The sequence below is a fragment of the Saccopteryx leptura genome, chromosome 5 (genome assembly GCF_036850995.1).
Source record: "Saccopteryx leptura isolate mSacLep1 chromosome 5, mSacLep1_pri_phased_curated, whole genome shotgun sequence".
NCBI classification, from domain to species: domain Eukaryota; kingdom Metazoa; phylum Chordata; class Mammalia; order Chiroptera; family Emballonuridae; genus Saccopteryx; species Saccopteryx leptura.
This window is the reverse complement of record NC_089507.1, coordinates 79,081,499-79,104,751: the sequence shown is the minus strand read 5'-3', so window position 1 is coordinate 79,104,751 and position 23,253 is coordinate 79,081,499. Positions and strand designations below refer to the sequence as shown.

At 37.0% G+C, this 23,253-nt stretch overlaps 1 pseudogene; it reads left to right on the top strand.

The window, feature by feature from the left end:
* The first annotated feature begins 1,665 nt into the window (after positions 1-1,665).
* LOC136406515 (TIP41-like protein) overlaps positions 1,666-23,253 on the top strand; it is a 30,599-nt pseudogene continuing 9,011 nt past the window's right edge.

Genomic DNA, 23,253 nt, shown 5'->3' with positions numbered 1-23,253 from the left:
TTCAAGAGCAGGGGACATCTTAGTCAACTTTAGTATGCCCAGTGCCTACCATTAGGCTTAGTTTATATTTGTGTTCAGCAATTTTTTAATCTAATAGATTAATAATTGAATTTCTTTATTAAAACCAAATCATAACACCTATCAATCACACTGTTTTAATGATTTTATATTATTGTGATACCTTTTAAAAAGTTTAACTATATATACATATATACATATATATATGTGATACCTTTTAAAAAGTTTAACTTTATATACATATATATGTAAATATATATATATATATATATATTATAATTTTTTTCTTAGAAGACTTTAGGAAAATGGTTGAACTATCCTTGGAGTTACCTAGTCATTGTTTATATTTATTTACCTGTTAAAAATGAAATCTAAACTTTTGTGAACAGCTCTACAGATGACCTTTTTCACTGACAGAAAATAAATAGTGGAGAGAACTATTTTAAAACAGCATGCTTGTTTTGAAATCTTGTCTTACTCATTAAGATAAAAGGTGTTGCATTAACTATTTTTATAAATAATATTTTCAGCTGATCAAATAGTCTTTGATATATCCTTAAATATTCATCTTAACAGGATAAAAAGAAACTTTTAATCAAAAAGGCTCTCATGAAAGCCTGGCCTAGTGGGAGGTAGAATGTGTCTTGTGTGAAGAAAATAGCAGTTTCTCAGGCAACTGATGCTCTGAGGCCTCTCCAGATACTCAAGAAATGAAAACCTTCAGATGTAATTTAAGAATGCTCCATTTCTATTTCAATAAATGTTTTACATGCTGCAAGTTTAAGAAATATTAACTTAATAACTCAGAAAACTAATGGAGATAAATGGGTAGCAAGTTTTTGATCTCCAGAGTTTTTCTTGAATGTAAAGGTTGTGAGGGGAAAATGAAGGCGAAGCAAAACACATGGTTGGGTTCTTGAGAAGGTTTTTGTTTTTTCTGTAAACTCAGCATTGTAGAGGTTTGGCATGGGGTATAATTTTGTAATAAAGATTAGTCGTTGTTTCCAGGACCCCAATATTATGTGAGACATCCCTATGGTACAGGGCAGTGACTCCACATATTTACTCATTCAGCAAATATTGACAGACAGTATTCTAGGTTCTGGGAGTACTGTGCTTCAAACAAAGCCATTTTCCTCAAAGGGTTTATCTTCTACTGGAGGAGAAATACATGCAAATAAACACATACATTATAATATAGTGACAGGTAAATAGATGAATAGTACATATTTTAAGTTGATTAGGGAAAGGTTCTCTAAGCAGGTGTCATTACATCCAAACAGGAATTTACTATGAAGAAGGGCCATGTGAGTAAGGGATAGAGAAGAACATTTGCAAATGACTTGAGGTGGGACATAACCTTTATTTCAGAAACAACAGTGAGAGCAAAGTCTAAGTTAGCAAGAAATAAGATCAAGAACATAGGCAGAGGCAAGATCCTTTAAGACATTGTAGATTGCAGAGGGAGGTGTGTTGCAGTTGCATTTATTTCATATTGATAGGAGGCAGTTGATGATTTAAGCAGGAAAACAATTCAATACTTCCATTCTTAAAATATGATTCCAGGACCCAGCTATGGGCAATATCATCACAAACATTCGTAAAAGTGAAAGACAGAGGCAGAAGTCGTAAGAGTGATGTGCTAAGATGGCAGGATTCAGTCTGCTATTGCTGGCTGTGAAGATAGAAGAACGGTGGGAGGGGACACAAACCAAGGACTGTAGGTGGCATCTGGAAGCTGAAAAATGTAAGGAAACCGGTTCCCCATCACAGCCTCCAAAAAGGAACACAGCCTGTGGAAACCTTGGTCATAGCCCAGTAAGACCCCATGTGATTTTGCTTGGAAAGTAATGATAAAACTGAAATATAATGAAGTCACATGCCTCATTAAGAATAACAGGACTTATATTTTAAAGAACCCTACCTGAGAGAGTCTAAGATGGCAAGGGAGTAGGCCAGGGGTCAGGAAGCTTTTTGGCTGAGAGAGCCATGAACGCCACATATTTTAAAATGTAATTCCGTAAGAGCCATACAATGACCCGTGTACATTAGGCATTATCCAATAAAAATTTGGTGTTGTCCTGGAGGACAGCTGTGATCGGCTCCAGCCACCCACGACCATCAACATGAGCGGTAGGAAATGAATGGATTGTAATACATGAGAATGTTTTATATTTTAACATTATTATTTTTTTTATTAAAGATTTGCGAGCCAGATACAGCCATCAAAAGAGCCACATCTGGCTCGCGAGCCATAGGTTCCCGACCCCTGGAGTAGGCAGACGTTCCACTGCCACCTCCCAGGACCAAATTGGATTACAACTTAATTTAAGATCATCTTGAAAAGCCAACTTTGGACTAAATGAAGAGGAGTCTATAACCAAGGACCAAGGATCAAAGAAGAAGCCATATCGAGACCGATAGGAAGGGCAGAGACGCGGAGAGGGCTGCCTCGCTCCCAGGAACGAGTGGCGGCTGAGGGTCTGGAAATATTCTCACTGCAGGGAGGGTCACTCTGAGAGCTATGGATTCTCAATTACAAGCCTAGAGCCCCAGAGCCTCAAAGAGGCACCCAGACAGCATTTGGTGGTGAAAATAGCAGGATTTCTGTCTGTGAGAAAGAGACAGATCTCTCAGAGATGCAAGCTCTGTGTTAAAAGGCCCACACAGAAAATATCATTCACAGCCACTTACCCAGGGATCCAGTGGAGGGAGAGCTGAGAGGACAGGAGTGGTGTGAGGAGAGTATAAAGTTGAAGGCCTAGGGAGAGACACTGTGAAGAATGGCCACCAGAACCCCTGTGCTGAGTTATTCTCCAATGCTGCAGTTGCTATCTTTCTTGTATGGAGCATCCTCTCTGAGTGGAATTAGCCTGGGGAAAAGCAACTGCTCTGTCCTCAGGAGTCTCTCCTACCCCAGTCATATGACAGGTTGTTCCAAGAGTCAAGGAAGCAGGTGGAGTGTAAGTGATTCAGTTTTCTGGAATTGGGACTAGACCTTCCCTCCCACACTCTCCCCAGTCTATGACTGGTGTTTCTGTCTCACAGGAGACTCGGTGGAAATTGTCCAAAGAGAGGGCAGACCACATCTCTTGGTCTCAGAGGCCACACCCATCAGACTTCAGGGGCCACACCCTACTGAGGTCTGTGAAAAAAGTCTGTACAGACTGACACTTGGGCTGATGGGCAGAGCCACATTCACTACCTTTCCTAATCCCTGAATTGCTGCAGGCTCTAGACTCTAGTGGAAGTTTTTTCAGCGGCCAAGCCCAAAAAGTAATCAGCAGACAGAAGCTGCAGGAAGTAGGGTTCAGGGAAAACTAGCCTTTTAAGTGGATGTTCGCCCAGGCCCAGTGTGGGTATAAGTCAGTGTAGGTGTGCAGCTTGGTATTTACAAGTACATGTGGGCCTAGAAGAGGCACCCACAAACTCTGGATTAATTGTAGCTCCAAGAAGGATGCTGAGGGCCAGTCATAGGCAGTGTCTCCCACTGGTCTGTGCTGGGTTTCTGCCAGGGAGGCTCAAGGCTGGCACATCCAGTGGCCAGCTATGGAGAGCATTGGTTCAGGGCCTAACAACCCTTTCTAGAGTGGTATTTTAAGGAAAAGCTCCTCACACTTGGCCCAGCTGAGGTGAGTTCCACTCTCTGGGATCAGCACCCGGCACAACAGCTCATGTGTATTGGATAGGGTAGAGTTTCACAGTCAGCCAGCCTGGGCACTGGATATCCTGCTCTGTAGGGCTAGATTTCACAAGGGGAAGGGAGAAAGGCTTAGAGCATGGTCATTTAACATTTGGGTCCCTGTGACTCTATTCTTGTTCGATCTAGTTGAGAGGCTTAACCCCCTGTGGGAGGCATAATCAGCCACAGGAAAGGACCAGGGTCTCACTAGGTGAAAGGACTTCTGCAGAGGGCACTGTTGGCCACTTGGACTGAACCTACTGCTCACCTTATTGGGGAGAAGTAACATTTGAGTATCCAACTGTGGCTGAGGGATTAAGCTCTAGAGTAGGGAACACATTCCCCATACTGAGCTCCTGACCAAGGGACCCCTGAAGTAAGGGGGCCCACTAACATTGCATTCACAACCTCAGCTGCCCTAATCCATCAAGCATGCAACCTGTAGAGGAATTGATTGGGTAAGGCTCATCTGAGTCCACACTACAGTTTTACTACAGAATACTCTGTGGAAAGACCAGGCAGCTTCAAGAGGAGGAGGAGCAGCTAAAAAGTGGAGACAAATCTTAAAAAGCTTGGGGCTTTTATGAAGCAGCTGTCATCTCTAAGCAGGAGGAAGCTGATTCTTATACAAAGGTAGGCTCCTCTCACAGTACTCAAGCACAGAAAATGCAGACACAAACAGCAAAAAGTGCAGTAGCTGCAAACAAGTAGCTAAGAGTGGGTTACAAACAACAGCTGATGCCAACCCAAGAAGAACTAGAGCCAACACAACTGGTAGTGGGTGGCAGACAGCATCAACCCTAGATGCAGCCAGCTACACAAACAGCACACCAAAAGGAAGAGTATAGCAGGCACCAGACACTGTAGAGAATAAATACACCTAACAGGACAGACATTGCACAGTGTGAAATACACACTATCAAGGTTGACCTTTAGAGTTAGCCAGCCTGAAGGGCTAACTATACCAATAAAAGGACTAACTGCATCTAATACTCACATATAACAAGAGGGAAAATAATACCCTCAAGAAGCATTCCTAAAACAAGAAAAACAGGTGGCCTGGAAGTCAGTACCACAGAAATCATCTTCTTCATAAAGATACCTCAAAACTTTCAAAGTCAGACAGTGCTACCTAATACACAAACAAAATGGGCAGACAGAGAAGTGTAACCCAAATGAATCAACAGAAAAATACCCACAAAAAAGGAACTGAATGAGAGATGAAAGTATCAAAACTACCAGATGCAGAGTTTAAAATAATAATATTTAGCATGCTTAAGGATCTTAGAGCAACAATGGATGGACATAATGAGTACCTAAATACAGAGATAGCAAACATCAAAAAGGACATTGAAATTATAAAAAAAGAACCAGTCAGAAATAACAAATACAGTACTATAACTGAAGGCTATACTAGAAGGAATCAACAGCAGCCTGAATGAAGCAAAGGATCAAATCAACGATTTAGAAGACAAGATAGACATAATCACAAAAAAAAAGCAGCAAAAGAAAAAGAGGCACAGAAAAACTAAAGAAATTTCAAGAGAGCTCTGTGACAACATGAAGAGAAACAACATCTGCATCATAGGGGCTCATGAAGGAGAAGAAAACTAACAAGGGATAGAGAAACTGTTTGAAGAAGTCATAGCTGATAACTTCCCTAAATTGATGAAGGAAAAAAGTCACACAAGTTCAAGAAGCACAGATAGTGTCATTAAAGAGGATTCCAAGGAGGCCTACATCAAGACACATTATAATTAAAGTGCCAAAGTTAAGAGACAAACAAAGAATATTAAAAGTTGCAAGAGAAAAGCAGTTAATTACCTACAGAGGAGCCCCCATAAGTATGACATCCGACTTCTCAACAGAAACACTTGAGACCAGAAGGGATTGGCAAGTAATATTCAAAGGGATGTGAAACAAAAACCTACAACCAAGACATTTTTTTTATCCAGCAAAGCTATCATTTAAAATTGAAGGAGAAATAAAAAGCTTGCCAGACAAACAAACAAACAAACAAACAAACAAAATCTAGGAATTTAATACAACCAAACCAGTACTGCAAGAAATGTTAATGATCCTTCAGTAAAAAAAGCAAAAGGGAAAAATATCTAGAAAAAGAGGATGGTAGATATAAAAAATAAAATGGCAATAAGTAAGTACACATCAAAAATAACCTTAAATGTAAATGGATTAAATGCTCCAATCTAAAGACATAAGATAGCTGCATGGATAAGAAAACAGGACCTGTACATATGTTGTCTACAAGAGAACCATCTCAGAAAAAAAGATACACATAGACTGAAAGTGAAGGGTTGGAAAAGTGTATTTCATGCACAGGGAAATAAAAACAAATCTGGGGTAACAATACTTATATCTGACAAAATAGACTTTAAAACAAAGGCTATAATAAGGGATAATGAAGGTCACTACATGATGATAAAAGGAGCAATCCAACAGGAGGATAAAACCATTGTAAATATTTATGCACCTAATATAGGAGCACTTAAATATATTAAGATTTTTATGGACATAAAGGACGAGATCAATAGCAATACTATAATAGTAAGGGATTTCAATACCCCACTAACATCAATGGATAAATCCTCTAGACAGAAAATTAACAAAGAAACAGCCACCTTAAATTACAAACTAGAATCTAGTCAACTGGATTTAATAGATATCTTCAGAACCTTTTACCCCAAAGCAGCAAATATATATATTTGACGCTCAGCGGTAGAGCGTCGGCCTGGCGTGCGGGGGACCCGGGTTTGATTCCCGGCCAGGGCACACAGGAGAAGCGCCCATTTGCTTCTCCACCCCCCCTCCTTCCTCTCGGTCTCTCTCTTCCCCTCCCGCAGCCAAGGCTCCATTGGAGCAAAGATGGCCCGGGCGCTGGGGATGGCTCCTTGGCCTCTGCCCCAGGCGCTAGAGTGGCTCTGGTTGCCGCAGAGCGATGCTCCAGAGGGGCAGAGCATCGCCCCCTGGTGGGCAGAGCGTCGCCCCTGGTGGGCGTGCCGGGTGGATCCCGGTCAGGCGCATGCGGGAGTCTGTCTGACTGTCTCTCCCCATTTCCAGCTTCAGAAAAATACAAAAAAAAAACAAACAAACTATCAATAGATCACTAACTTACACCATTCACAAAATAAAGTGAAAATGGATAAAAGACTTGAATGTATGTCATGATTCCATAAACATCTTGGAAGAAAACATAGGCAGTAAACTCTCTGATATCTCTCGTAGCAATATTTTTGCCAATTTATCTCCATGGGCAAGTGACATAAAGGACAATATAAACAAATGGGACTATATCACACTAAAAAGCTTTTGCACAGTGTGGGTGGAGTGCAGAGTGCATTCCTATCAGCTGTGGCTGATGCAATGCTGTGAGAATTCTCCAGCTCCCAGATCTCTCCTGGGCATACCCAGGAAGGGGGCTCACCCACAATAAGGAAATGACTCAGCACCAACCAGGCAGCTCCCAATGATCTTTTCAGCCATTGGCTATGAAGGACACACTGTAACATCCTATTGGCTGAACCATGTATATAAGCTAGCTTATTTCCTGAATAAAGTGGATCTGCGTCACTGAACCTGGTCCCCAGAGTCGGGTGTTTGCGTCTTTGTCATCCTCAACCCTGGCAAGACTTGTCCACAGCACAGCAAAAGACATCAAGAACAAAATAAAAAGACAACCCACACAATGAAAGAATATAATCGCCAATATGTCTAATATGGAGTTAATAACCAAAATTTATAAAGAACTTCTGAAACTCAACACCAGGATGGTAAACAATCTGATTAAAAAATGGAAAAAGAATTGAGTAGACACTTCTCCAAAGAGAACATACAGATGGCCAATAGTCATACAAAAAAATGTTCAATGTCATTAATCATCAGAGAAATCCAAATTAAAACCTCAATGATATACCACCTCACACCTGTCAGAATGGCTCTCAATTACAAATCAACACACAATAAGTGCTGGCAAGGGTGTGGAGAAAAGGGAACCCTCCTGCACTGCTGGTTAGAATGCAGACTTGTGCAGCCACTGTGGAAAACAGTGTGGAGTTTTCTCAAAATATTAAAAATAAAACTGCTTTTTGACCCAGCTATCCCACTTTTAGGAATATATCTTAAGAATACCAAATTACTGATTCAAAAGAAGATATACATTCCTATGTTTATTGCTGTATTGTTTACAATAGCCAAGATCTGGAAACAGCCGAATTGTTCGTCAGTGGATGAGTAGATTAAAAAGCAGTGGTACATATACACAATAGAATACTACATGACTGTGAAAAAGAAGGAAATCTTTCCTTTGCGGTGGCATGGATGGAACTGGAGATTGTTAGGTTGAGTGAAATAAGCCAGGCAGAGAAAGATAAATATCATATGATCTCATTTATATGTGTAATCTAATGAACAAAGTGAACTGAGGAACGAAATAGAGGCAGAGGCAGAGTCACAGGGACCAGAGGGATAGTAGTTAGAGGGAAGAGGAATGAGGGGATGGGATCAGAGAAGGTGAAAGGATTAGCAAAATTATATCTACATAACACATAGATACAGATAACAGGACAGCAAAGCCCAAAGAGAAGGGGTAAGGGAGTTAGGGGGAGGGGGACAAAAGGGGCATAAAAAGAGACACAGGGGTGGGGGGTGAGGGAGTTATATTGAGTGGGACACTTGAATCCATGCTTACACAATAAATTTAAATTAATAAAAAAATTAAAAAATATGATTCCAGTCATTGAACTCTTGGATCAAGAGTAGAAGTAAAGAGACTAGCAGGCTCTCATTGCCCTCAAGTGGAAGGTGGCTCCGGGAATGAGTTTAGTGCTGAATGTGGTTAGAATTGGGATATATCTATATGTATATTATCTACATCAATCTCTTTATAGATTTTTTTTGATAGAGAAAGAGAGAGGCAGGGAGAGGGAGAGAGACAGGAACACTGAGCATCAAGAGGCTACTGTATGTGCCCTGACCAGGTAATGGAACCAGCAACCTCTGCGCTCTGGGACAAGACTCCTACCAAGAGCTATCTGGCCAGAGTTTAATTTTTATTGATTTTTAGAGAGATAGAGAGAAGAAAGGAGAGAGGGAAGAGAGGGAAGGAAAGCATTCATTTGCTGTTCCATTCATTCATGCATTCTTTGGTTGCTTCTCATATGTGCCCTGACCAGTAATTGAACAGGTAATTCATTTCAGGACAACATTCTTAACTGACTGAGCTCACTAGACAAGGCCAGAACTGGGATATATTTTAAAGGTAGAGTTGATAGGGAAAGTTTATGCGATGGGGAAGAGGTATTTTATTACTGTGCTAGACCTGCCATAACAAACTTTAACAGACTGAGTGGCTCAAATGACAGAAATTTATTTCTCACATTTCTGGAGACTAGATGTTTGAGATCAAAGTGTTAGCAAGGTTGGTTTCTTCTCAGGGCTGTGAGAGAAAGTTCTATTAATGGCCTCTCTCTTTGGCTTATATATAGTAGTTCCCTCTCTGTGTCTTCTTACTGCCTTTTTTATGCACCTGCCTATCCAAACTTCTTGTTATGTACCTAGATCAGTTATATTGAACTTGAGCTCACTCTAGTTACCTCATTTTATCTTAATTACTTCTGTAAAGAAACTATCACCAAATACGGTCATATTCTGAGTTACTGGGGCTTAAGATTTTACATATAAAATATTAAAGAAGCAGGGAAATAATCCAGCCAATAACAAATTCAATTATTTTCATAGAAAGGAGTATTTATAATTTTTAGATATGAACATGAGAAACTGGATAAATGAAATTGACATTACTGCAGCATAAGAACATGCCTGATTAAAGGTGAGGCCAATCATAGGAGGGAAAACAAGATTTCTGCTTTGGAACTCTATAGTAGAAATCTTTATTATATAGTTGGAAATATAAGCCAATACTAAGGGGGGAAAATTAGGTCAGAAAAACACATGTAATATATTTGATAGAAACATTTAGAAAGCATCAGAACAGAAATTGTTTTTAAAGCCAGAGGAAAAGATGTTAACACTTAGAAAGTAAGTGTAAAGACAGAGAGTTCTGAGGATATAGTCAAAGGACAATTTAAAAATCTAAAGCTCAGAAAAAGAAAGAGGAACAACTGGAAAAAATATTGAAGAGGAATAATCTTTGGATCAGAAAAAACAAACAGTAAATCCTGACCAGGTGCTGGCACAGTAGATAAAGCGTTGGAGTAGGACGTGGAGGGCCCAGATTTGAAAACCTGAGGTCACCAACTTGAGCGCTGGCTCATCTGGTTTGAGCAAGGTTTGCCAGCTTGAGCCCAAGGTCTCTGACTTGACCAAGAAGTCACTCAGTCTGCTGTAGCCCCCCTGTCAAAGCACATATGAGAAAGAAATCAATGAACAAGTAAGGTGCCGCAATAAAGAATTGATGCTTCTCATCTCTCTCCCTTCCTGTCTGTCTGTCCCTATCTGTCTCTATCTCTGTCTCTCTCTGTCTCTGTCACAAAAAAAATAAAAAAGAAAGAAAACCAGTAGAGTATGGTTTCTTAAGTGTCAAAGGAAGGGCGTGATTCAAAAAGAAGATGGTCAATAATGTCTACTACTATTATGAGGAAAAAAAGGGGGAAACTGAGAATTTACCTTGGTTGTGGCAAGATGAAGGTGATTGGTGACCATGGAATAATTCTTTCAGAGTATTTGTGAAAAACTAAAATGATCAGAATGAGTTGAGGACAGAATGGAAATGAGGGCAAGGAAATAGCAAATATAGTGCATTTTGTGGAATTTGCAATAAAGTTAAGTGACAGCCTTGGCCTTTTGGCTCAGTGGTAGAGCATTAGCCCGGCATGTGGGTATCCCAGTTCAATTCCAGGTCAAAGCACACAGGGGAAGCCCCATCTGCTTCTCTACCCCTCTCCCTTCATTTCTCTCTCTCTCTCTCTGTCTTCCTTTCCTGCATTCATGGCTCAATTGGAGCAAGTTGGCCCTGGGAGATGAGAATGGCTCCATGGTTTCTATCTCAGGCATTAAGAAGAGCTCAGTTGCTGAGCAACAGAGCATCTCCCCAGATGATCAGAGCATCACATCTTAGTGGGCTTGCCAGGTAGATTCTGGTTGGGGCACATATAGGAGTCTGTCTCTGCCTCCCCTCCTCTCAGTGAATAAAAAATAAAATAAAATAAAGTGACTACATGATTGGATCTTGAAAATATCACTCTAAGCAAATTAAGTCAGACAGAAAAAGTGACATATGATTTCACTCATGTGTGGAATATAAAACTGAAAACAACAAATGAACCAACAAGACATACAATCAAAAACTTAGAGACAGCAGTATGGAGGTTACTAGAAGGAAAAGGTATCGTAGGGAGGTAATAAAGGGTAAAGATGGTCAAATATAAGGTGAAGGAAGGAGATTTGACTTTGGGTGGTGAACATACCATACAATACCCAGATGATGCATTAAAGAATTGTATACTAGAAATCTATGTAATTTTATTAACCAATGTCACCCAATAAATTTAATTAAGAAATAAAACAAAAATCACCTCAGATACCTTATTCCTTTTGGTAAAACACAATGCTTTTACAGTATTATGTTAAATGGTATATGTAAATATTTAACTAAATAAGTGAATATGATTAATAAAATAAAAAGAGAAAACAATAAAAGATAAGCAGATGAATGGAGCTTTAGTTAGACAAGGTGGCGTCCAAGGAAGGTTGTGAATGATTTTTGCTTTGGTTTGGTTTCAAGTTGAGAAAATTACGTGTCTCTGAAATGAAGGAAAATGAGTCAGTAGCATAAAAAAAATTTATACAGAGATGAGAAAATAATTCCAGTAGCAAAATACTTGTGAGGAAAAAGAAATGCAATTTGTTGCACAGCATATTGTGATAGGAGAGAAGGTGGATTTTATGGAAACTCATATGAGTGGGTTATTAGATTTGTTGGTGGGAAGATAAGGTAATTCTAATCTGATGACTTCTGTTATTTTGGTTTTTCTTTTATAATGAGACTGCAAAGTCTTTTGATGGTATACTTCTTAAAATATATAGCAAAAAGTATTCCTATTGTAGATTTTATATGGTGCTTATCATGATACTAGTGTTTTTATTTCTGGTTTTTAAAGTTATGAGCTTTTTTTATGGAGTAGTATAAAGGCTGAAGATTTAAATAAGAGATTGTAAAATAAAACTGGAAAACAAATATTATAGTAAATTTTTTTTATTCACTAAGGAGTATTAAACTTTATACTTAAAACAAGGCTATATACATTAAATGAAAAACTAAGAAATTTAAAATATAAAGGTATAGTTATTTCTTTTTCAATGTTCATGTCTCCCTTTCATTTTCTCTGTACACTGGGGAACAAAATTATTGTTGCATCCACAAAAGCACTTGTTCTTACCTAATTCGAGTGTGTTGATCTCAAATCTGACTTTAGTTTTTCTCTGTAAACTACAGTTTTTTTGCAATTCAAGATTTTAGTTTTTCATCTTATTGTAAAATTTTCAACATTTAGTTTAACATAATAAAGTAGAATGTCTTCTTGGGCATCATCTTTGTGAAAATATAATAATTTATATAATGCAGTAAATACACTAATATACTTAAAGATATGATTGCATCAGAATTTGTCTACAATTTCAAAATAGAACATATTAAAACACTTATTTTAATCACAAAATTTGAGCAAAACTTATTTAAATTCTATTCAGGCAAAAATTTGCATTTGTAGCTCTTGTATTTGTGTACTTATTGAGGACAATCTCATTTAATGCTCCAGTAGCAGTCCGATCATCACTAACAGCTCCAAGATTTTTGGGAAACTTATCAAGCTGACTGTTCAGGAAGTGAATCTTAACATTCATGTTACATCCAATGTTGCAGAAAGACAACAGCATCCTTTGAACCAGAAGTTCATAGTTTTCTGCTATTTTGTTGCCAAGGAAGTTCTTTGTAACTGCCGCTAAATGCCATGCTGTTTTCTTCTCCTGATTCATCTTCCTGGCAAATTCTTCATCATGTATGAGGGTTCAAATTTGAGGTCCATCAAATACACCTGCTTTTATCTTCTCAAAAGACAAGTCAGGAAAAGCAGAAATAATATGTTGAAAGCATTCACTTTCTCTATTCAAAGCCTGAACAAACTGCTTCATTAAGCCAAGTTTGATGTGAAGTGGGGGGAAAATGATCCTGTCTCAATTAACTACAGGTTCATTCACAATATCTTGCATCCCTACTTACAGAGCTTCACATTTCAGCCACTCCTTCTGTGTCCAGTGTTTCTCCCAAGCTCAGCTATCCCACAAACACAAAAAGCAAAGATACTTCATGAAACCTCTATGTTGTCCTAGCAGGAAATTTACCATTTTAAGATCCACACAAATGATTCAGTTATGCTCCTCATACTTCAGAAAGTTGAGGACAATTTTTATGTCATTCTTACTAAGTCATTCAATTTGAGTTAGCTAAACTGCTGAGGGGTTAATGACTGCTTGGCATCATAAGAAGACCCTTCAGATTCTACAACCATTTCCTCGTGTATTCCTTATCAAAATACACTTGATCACCATGTTCACTTTTTTCATCCTTAGAAGAAATAAAACCATTGAAAACTGGAACCAGGAGTGTCTCAGAGTGTGGGATAGGTTGTATTGCTGAAGGAATATTAGGATATGCGATCATATGCCATTTTTTCTTGCCTATGCCCTTTGTATGGATCAGACAGAAATAACAGTCACTGCTGTGGTCTTTAGGTTCACGCCAAACCATGGAAATAACAAAAGGCATTCCTTTGCATTTTCCTTTTGTCCAATCAGCAAGCATTTCCTCACAATTATGACACAATATGAGCAGCCCAATTCTTGTCTTGATCACCAAAAGAAACTTGAAAATAGGCAATATATGCACGTGTCACAAATAATGAAATATTGCACCTTTGACATTGAAGTGTGTAACAGCCACATATATAACAGAAGATGTCAGGACTATTATTACATTTACGCTTACTCAAAGAAGCCATGATTCAATCTTAAAACAAAATAAGAGGGCGTTTTTATCAGATAACAATTTTTTACATTTAAAAACCTGGCCTGTGGTGGCACAGGATAAAGTGTGAACACTGAGATTGCCGGTTCGAGACCCTGGGCTTGCTTGGTCAAGGCACATATGGGAGTTGATGCTTCCTGCTTCTTCCCCCTTCTGTCTCTCTCTCCTTTCTAAAGTGAATAAATAAAACATCTACAATTATGTAAAAGTGATATTTGTAAAACATTAATTGCCTTGTGGTTATGTTTAATCCAAGAGTCGTTGCCCTTTAACTCCAATTTAAAAACCAATGCATGCCATTAACTGTAACAAAAAGAAATTAAAATTGCATAAAAACTAGAGCATGCACCAAAATCAGATTTTATTATTGGAATCAGTGATGCAGAAATATATAGAAACAGTTCTAAAACCTCATGCAACAGAAAGTGGAAAAAAAAATTGTTCCCCAGTGATATTTATTTATTATTCTATTTACATGCCTTTGCTCTACAAATAACCTTTATTCAATAGATTACTTACATAGCGGTAATTTCAAAGATAAATTACTAAGAATTTCTTATTCTGATTTACTGTAAAGTATCCAAATTATTTTCCACAATTTAAATTAGTTTTTAAAGATGAAAATTAAATTGTCTATTTTGAACAGGGGAAAGAAGACAAGACACGAGACATTTCTAACTTTTTTTTTGAAAGATGCCTTGTTTTTCTTTCTGGACATGGCATTGTTTACCTAGAACAAAGGTGAGTCATAAAGATGAAGAACCTTATGTTAGAAGTTAGAATAATGCTTACCTTTGCGGGGTACAGGTGGATAGTGACTGAAAGGGACATGAGGAGATCCAGAAGTGCTAATAATATTCTAATTCTTTTCCAGGCTACTGTGTTTGGTTCATGCTCCCACGTAGCCTCATGAACTCCTCAAGGGCAAATCACCTCTCACCGTTTCTCTCCCTCATTGTGCTACTTTCATTACATCTACTCACAGAAGTTCGCCAGGTGCATATTAGGTCTCCTGTTTGACTTAGCACTCATAGTATAGTAGCCCCTGGTTTAAATTTAGAAATGATCTTGAAAGGAAGAGTGGAAGGGTTAAGACAATTTAAAATGTCTAACACTACACAATTCCTGTGAAGCAAATGCATGTTGAAATATTTTCCTTAGAGTGAATTTTTCTCCCCAGATTTTTTTTTCAGTTCTTCAGGCAACCAGCTACATGAAGGGTATCTAAGGTGGAACGAGTTGGGGCTTACAAGGGACTCTGTTCAACCCTCTAGCACTTTTGTGTCTGTTGTTTTTATTATTTGATATAAGGTCACAAGATTGTTTTTGCCTTTTAAGCAAGATAATCTTTCTCAAGGTCTTATAAATTCCATGAATTAGAGATTACACATATAAATTCTTGGAAACTGAAAATAATTTAAACATTTCTTTGAACTGCTCATCTTCAATATCTGTTCTTCCTTCAGTAGCAATTTATAGACTGCTGAACTCTAGAATGAAAGTTTGTGATATCTGGTTTTATCCGAGTCAATATAAAGGTTAGAGGAATGAAATAAAATCACTTCACATACTATGATGACAGATACATAAGACACAAAAAGCATATCATCTTATATCAGGATAATTACGTTCCTTTCAATTCAATCAAATTAGCTTGGAACATAGCACTTGGTGGAAATGAAGGAAGCCATTATTTTCTAACGTTTAAAAACGTGCTGCCTTTCAGAAACTTACAATGACATTGTGAAGTACACCTGAAAAATTTCAAACTGAAAATGTTATTAAAAATTTATCTTGTGGATAATGTTAAGTTTTACCTGAAGGCTTATCTTCCTTCATGGCAATGATGATGACATTGCACCATTTTAAATGCATCTACACGGAGGTGATAAAACATGGCAAAATATTGGCTCCACAGAGATTTTCAGTAATTGCTCTGACCCTAAAGGGTAAAACATTAGGAACACCAGGAGAGTCATAGAGCACTGGTAGTGTTTTCAAGCAGAAGCTACCTTTTTCATTAAAATTCTGCACTTTCCTTCTATGCCCTTTACTGTAATCATTGATGGCAATGGTTTAATCTCACTTTTATAGTTCTAAATAATGTAAATCATCACAAACCACACTTAGCATAGAGAATGTGAAGTATAATTAATCACTGATTTATTGCTACAATGAATGTTCAAATGAGGAGAATAACCTTGCAATTTTTCTAATAGATAGGAATGTCATAGTGACTGGACTTGGGAACTAAAATCCTAGAATCTACCTGAAGTCTTCTTATTTTATTCCACATGTTCTATTTTTCCCTTGGTCTAACTGTTTGAGAGGTCTCTAGAGACTGGATTTTTTTTGTATACTTCTTGACAAAAAGACAAAAAACAAAAACCAAAAAACCAAATGTTTCCAAATGTTGGTACCCAAAGGAACAAACAAAATTAGCATATTGTTTTATTTATTGGTGCACATTTTTTTTTTCACAGACTGTTTTCGCCTCCATAGCATGTGTGCTTCATGTTTTTAAATAATCTAGTTTATCAGCCTGATCTATCAGGCTATCATTTTGATGCAATTTAACTAGATCATTATTTTAATTCAGAATTTGGATTTAGAGATCAAGGGGAGGTTTTCTTCAATCCCAGCTGGTTTTAATATTCTGTATTCTACTCCTCAGAGCTGGATCTATTCGTATCTCTTGTGCACAGTTGCATATACACTTGTTAACTCATTATCTTCCCAGAACAAAGAACCACACACCCCCCACCACCGATTTTAGGCAGAAAAGAATTAATTCTACAGTAACTCTCTGGAACTCAGTATTAAAACAGTCTTGCAACTTGTATAATTCAGACATATTTGTTTTTGTTCAAAATTCATCTTTATTTCTTTCCCCAGTGGCTATGTTTTTGACTCTTTAACTAGGAACCTGGTTATTCCAGTCCTCTGATTCTGTTTGCTAGGTTATGCACCAGACAAACCTCCTACATTAATTTCCCATCACTCCCACACTCCTCAAAGAGCATTGGTCACCAAAATATATCCCAGGGAAAACTAATATCTCAGAATGATTCAGCACAAATAAATGGTTCTATGATCAGATAAATTTAGTAAACTTCACATACTATATGTGTAGTTTTCCCTATACACAGGAAGGTGGAATATGAGAGGAGTTTTGTTTAAATTATAATCCTGTCTCTATCATAATAAACAACCTTATTTTTCTTAAGTAACATTCAGCAGCAATTTTACCTGGAACCTTAATCATGTAGGGATAGAGTTTTCCTGAGGTTACCAAAAATGAAAAAGCACTGTGTAGGCTTCAGATATTGTTTCGACACTTTGTAACACCTCATTTCCCTCAAAGGCCTATATGACAAATGTTTAATATCGCCTCCATAGTTATAAAAATATAAATTAAGAAGGACAAAAAAACAGTGAGGCACCTGAACATTTTAGGACTCATGTTATTAGAAAAAAAATTCATATTTATGCATCCCAAACTGTCCAGCCCAACCAGTGATGTACTGACTCATATACTAATTGAATCTAACATGATTTTCATTTTCAGTGGGTTAAGAAATTGGAATCAGACCAGGTTTGAATACCAGGACCAACTATAATTAACCTGTCTGGTCTACAGTTTTCTTTTTCATAAATTGAAAGCTATTTCAGATTACTGAGCATTAAATGGATCAGTGTATATAACTTCCACTCTAGTGCCTGGCATACCCTGTATGGATTAGTTCTCTCTCTGCTCATCTCTGAAGACTTCCCTGGTGTTGATTTCCTGATTACTGGTCTGATCTTCAAAATATCACTTGTTTCTAGATTGCTTATTGCTACTCTCTACTTGCCCATTAGAAAAATGCTATGTCACATGTGGCAACTCTCTGATATCAAATTCTGAGTGGAAGTATATTACTATCTGGGACCTAACCCACCTGTACCATGTTTTATCCACATGGTGAGCCTTCCTACTGTCACCTGCTGCAGTGTCTGTGTCCTGTGGGTGACCTACCCTAGGTCCATCCAGCCTGCTTTGTCCTGTCATATCTGACATGTCATCCCTTTTTCTGCTTCAGGATCAGACATAATTTTTTTTTAATTTTATTTAGAAAATTAATTTTAACATGGTGACATTGATCAATTAGAGCACATAGATTCAGAGAAAACATCTCCAGATCATTTTGACATTTGATTATGTTGTATACCCATCACCCAAGTCAAATTGTCTTCCGTCATCTTCTATTTCATTTTCTTTGTGCCCCTCCCTTCCTCTCACCCCCTCCCTCTCTTCCCTTCCCTTCCCCCTGGTAACCATCACACTCTTGTCCATATCCATGAGTCTCAATTTTTTTAAAGATTTTATTCAATTTTTAGAGAGGGGAGGGAGGGCAGAGAAGAGAGAGAGAGAGAGAGAGAGAAAGGGGGAAGAGCAGGAAGCATCAGCTCTCATATGTGCCTTGACCAGACAAGCCCAGGGTTTTGAACCAGCAACCTCAGTGTTCCAGGTTTATGCTTTATCCCACTGCACCACCACAGGTCAGGCCAGACATAAAATTTTAACTTAACGCTTTGTATGTACCTGTATAAGAAAATCTCTTCAAGTATTCAGTACTTTTGGATTTCCTGCATGCCACATGGGAAACAAAGAAAGAAACACAAACTTGCTTACCATTTCATAAATTCTCCAAATAATTGCATATATAGAAAGGCTAATGCTTCCAAGTACTGCTGATAAATTTAGGAAAACAGTATTTTTCTAAGTGGTAGAGATGGTAAAACCATTTGTATATATCTGTCTCCTAATGTAAGCCTTGTTTTCTTTTTTTTTTTTAATTTTTTTTATTTTATTTATTCATTTTTAGAGAGGAGAGAGAGACAGAGAGGGAGAGCGAGGAGAGAGAGACAGAGAGAGAGAAGGGGGGAGGAGCTGGAAGCATCAACTCCCATATGTGCCTTGACCAGGCAAGCCCAGGGTTTCGAACCGGTGACCTCAGCATCTCCAGGTCGACGCTTTATCCACTGTGCCACCACAGGTCAGGCTAGCCTTGTTTTCCAAAGAAATTTAATTAGCAGATTGTTACTCTAAATTTTTTAAAAGCAAAACTATACCAACAATAAATAATTCCATTCAAAAATAATTTCTAATCCAGTTAATTGAGCTTCCTGGGGGGAAAATTAAAATAATAAACTAAAATTTAAAATATACAAATAAGAACACTTTTTCCTCATTATTAAATATAAATAAGTGTGTGTAAATTTGTTGTTACTATGTAAGCTTATATAAAGACTTTCTTCTCTAGAGAATTTTCATTTGAAGCTTTTTGGCGCTTCAAATCTGTATTAATCACATTTTCCTGCATAGAGACTAGGAGTTCAGTGATATGAGGTCTGCAAAAATACTGGCAGTATATTAAAGGCGTTAAAATATTTCCCTGCCAGAGACATAAGATATTTTCCTGTCAATCATCTCTTGTTCTTGGAGGGTCCCTAAGGGAGCCCTGTACACAGCTGAATAGGAATCAAAGTAGACTTTGTGATTATTTGGATCCACCCAAATTAACATCAATGTAGGGCTCATTGGCATAAACTAAACTGGATTGTATGCATTTACTTGAACTCTAGTGTAGTCTTATACTTCTTCTTCGAATCTCAGTTTTTGTACCAGCAAGTCAGGCTTGCCCATGAGGAAAGAGAACACTGCCTGTCCTCCGGGCTGGTGCTCATTAAGCTAACATTGATAAAAGAAAAGATACCATGCCTGCTTGTACTCCACGGGAGACTGAACTTCTACCCTAAAGGTATAGTCAATGTATTGGTGAAATATAGCACCATGAGAAGGCCCTGAATTCTGACCAGATAAAACAAAATGTAGGATCAGAATGGAGGAGACAGCCTCATTTACTCCAAATAGCTATGGTCCTAGAGAAGAGGGTGGACTTTAGTCCCTTTACGTAGCCTTCCTTCATTTATATTTTACTTCTTTTAGGTATTACTGAAGACAAGCCAGCTGAGTATAAATTTCACCCAACAGGGCCCACAGACCTATTCATATTCCCTCTATTGCTCTAGAGGAAAAATAGGCATGCATTAAAGCCTCTTCAAATACATCAGCCACTTTAATCTTATGTGCATATTACTTTGGCACTTCTTGCCAATGCAACACTTTCTACTAAATATTGTATCAGCCTATGAAATTATCCTTGTGTTGTCTGGTGTTACTTAATGACCTTTCAGATGATAATGGATCTCATTTATGACAGTGTTTCCATATGGTTATAATTGAGCCTAAAAATTTTCTGTTGTCTACTGATGTCACAGCTGTGGAAATGTCATACAGCAATGCATTACGCACATGTTTGTGGTGAAGCTGGTACAAACAAACCTACTATGTTGCCAGTCATGAAAGTATAGCACATACAATTATTTATATAATATAATCCTTGATTATAATCCTTGATAATGATAGTGAGTGACTCTGTTCATTGTTTATATATTTAATATTTATCATTTTCACCATTGGTTTGGAGTGTATCTTTCTACTTATAAAAAAAAGTTTGCTGTAAAACAGTATACTATGTTATACCAGCAACAGCCTCAAACATCTTATGTTTACTGTATCTCTTGATTGCAGCATTTTCTCTTGTGCTTGATTTAATCTTGTGTTACTTTGTAGAGTCATATGCAGTATAGGCTTGTAGCTTAGGAGCATTAGGCTCTAGAACCTAGATGTGTAGTAGACTCTACCATCTAGGTTTGAGAAAGAGCACTCTATGATGTTCATACAATGGTAAAATTGTATAAGGATGCATTTCTCAAAATGTATCCCCATAATTAAGCAGCACATGGCTGTACTAGAGTATGCTATGTCTGTGCATGTGTTTTTCTATACAAAGTAGAAATTACCTCATGTTTCACTTCCCTAGTATTGACTTATATAAAGATTCCAGTAATATCTTACATAGTCTTAAGTTGAAACATGACCCTTCTCTAGGAAAATTACTAATTTTATGTTAATATATGCCTTACCTAATTCATATTATATTACAGTTACAATTGCAAACTATTCTTGAATTGCAGTTTTTCTTCTAACCAAATGTTGTAATATTTCCCCTAAAATATTATTTTATTTAAAGTAATGAATAATATCACATATATAGAATTATAGAACAAGATTCTGAATCTATATATCTATATATCTATAATCTGAATAAGATTATAGATAGGCACATGTATCCACCCTCAAGATTAAATAAATAACATATTTGCTTCTAAAAATGAAACTAAAAATAAGACTAAAATGACACAGGTATAACTAAAGTTTTCTTGCCATTTCTCTCAACTTTTCCTTTCCCAGTGGTAAGAAGGATTCCAAGGTTGACATATTTCATTTATATTATATATTAAAACTTACACATTTATGTCAGAATATTAATATTTTTAAATGCATTACATGGTTTCTTACTGCATCCATTTTTATCCATTGGACACAGTGATGAATGTATTATCCATTTATTTGCACTACTTAGATTTCCCCCATTTTTATTTATTTTTGCTTATATTTTGTACCAAGGAAAAGTTATTTTCTGTTTCTCATTTAAAATACACTACAAAAATTAGCATTTTTTTGCTTCTTTGTTTATAATAGGACACACAAACGTTTATTCTCTGGGTCAAAAGATGTCCATGATAAACTATTTCTGATATTGTCAAATTAATTTCAAAATTATTTGTAGCAATTTAACTCTCATCAGAAAAACAATAAAAGGTCCCATTTCCTCATCACTTACCAAATAACGCTGATATTAGACATTAATTTCAGTCAATATGATGAATATAAAATGGTATATAAATGCTCTAACTTGTATTTCCCCCATTTTTGGTGAGAATAAGCCTGTTCATATTCCTTTTCATTTTTCCATTTCTTTATCTTTTCTTTCTTCTTGATTTGTAAGAGTTCTTTCTCTTATTTCTTGTCTTATTTGTACCCTGCCTAAATATATTTTCCTACATTGACATACGAAAGATGCCCCCCCATCCCCCTCTCATTTTTGGTTTAAAAATAATTTAATCATGATTATTTAAACACAAATATATTTTGTTATTTTGTTTAAATCCAGTGAAGCAACATATTATAAGGTGATTTTATAATTTTCTAAGAATTTATTTTTCTTTTTGATCCATAATGGATATTTGTCTATTTTAAATAATGAGTAAAAAAATCTCATGAATCCTATTATTTCCTTACATTTTTTATGAACATTTCCTTTTTGTACATTTTTGTCTATTTCATCGGAAATTTTTTTGGGCATAGGGAGCTTAATTATTTTTTTTATGTGTCCAAGCAGTCTTTCTGCACTGACTTGTAACAACTTTCTCTATCATATACTTTACACTGATCACATGTCTGCCTTGGTCTGTTTTTTATATTTTTGCTCATTTTTCTATTTTTCCCACTCTATTTCTAAGCTGCACTTTCTTAATTATGATAGATTTATATAAATTTTACCAGCTGCTTTTATCACCAACAGTAAACAAGGAGTTCTTGTCTCCATCTGAACTGAGTAGGAGCGCCCTTTGCCAGCCTCCACCCCACCATTGTAAAGGTCAGAAACCTCAGGGTGACCAGTCTCCATCCAACGACACCAATTCTATCAGCAGAAGTGAGTGCAGCAGGAACCCTGGAAGTGCCCCTATACAAGGCAGTACAGTCTGCCTTGTACTGCCACCATGGGCCATCATCATTTGCCCTAGGGCCATCATGAACAATTTCTTTATTATTTCTATCACTTTTTAGACCAGTCGGCAAAACCAAAGAATTTCAGGTCACCTTTATTTCTCCATATGATTGTGATTGTATTTCTTTTCTGAAAACATCTCTCCCCATTCCCAACTCTTAAACTTATAGAGGCACACAAAGATTCATGTCATTCAAGACTTCTGGACATTGATCAGCCAATATTTCTTCAAATATTACCAGTTTTCAATGTCATCTCCTTCTGAATTTCTATAGGAATTCATAGTTTTTAAGCTTCTCATTGAATTTCTCTGTCTTGATATTGAAACTTGCCTGTGCATGTTAGGCAATTTCTTCAATTTTATGTTGCAGTTTATTTATTTGCTTAATGATTTACCTAGCTTATTGGGTATATTTTATTTCAATGATCATATACTTTGCTTCTAAAAGTTTTGGTAGTCTATAAACTGTCTGACATGTTTTATATAATTTTTTTATTTTATCTTATAGTAAATTAATTCATTTTTATGTCTTTAAATTTTTAAAGGTACTTCTTTTGTATTCTTTAACATATTCTTTTGTTATGGAAATGTTCAAGGATTACTATTCACTCTGACTCTTCTGCTGGTGGCTTCCCCCATTAACTTCCACTATGAAGCTCTTCTGCAATGGGCTGTGCCAGTAGAGTTATCCAGTGAACTTAGCATTTTGTGTTTAATTTTACCAAACGCCGAAATATTTTTAATACAGAACCAA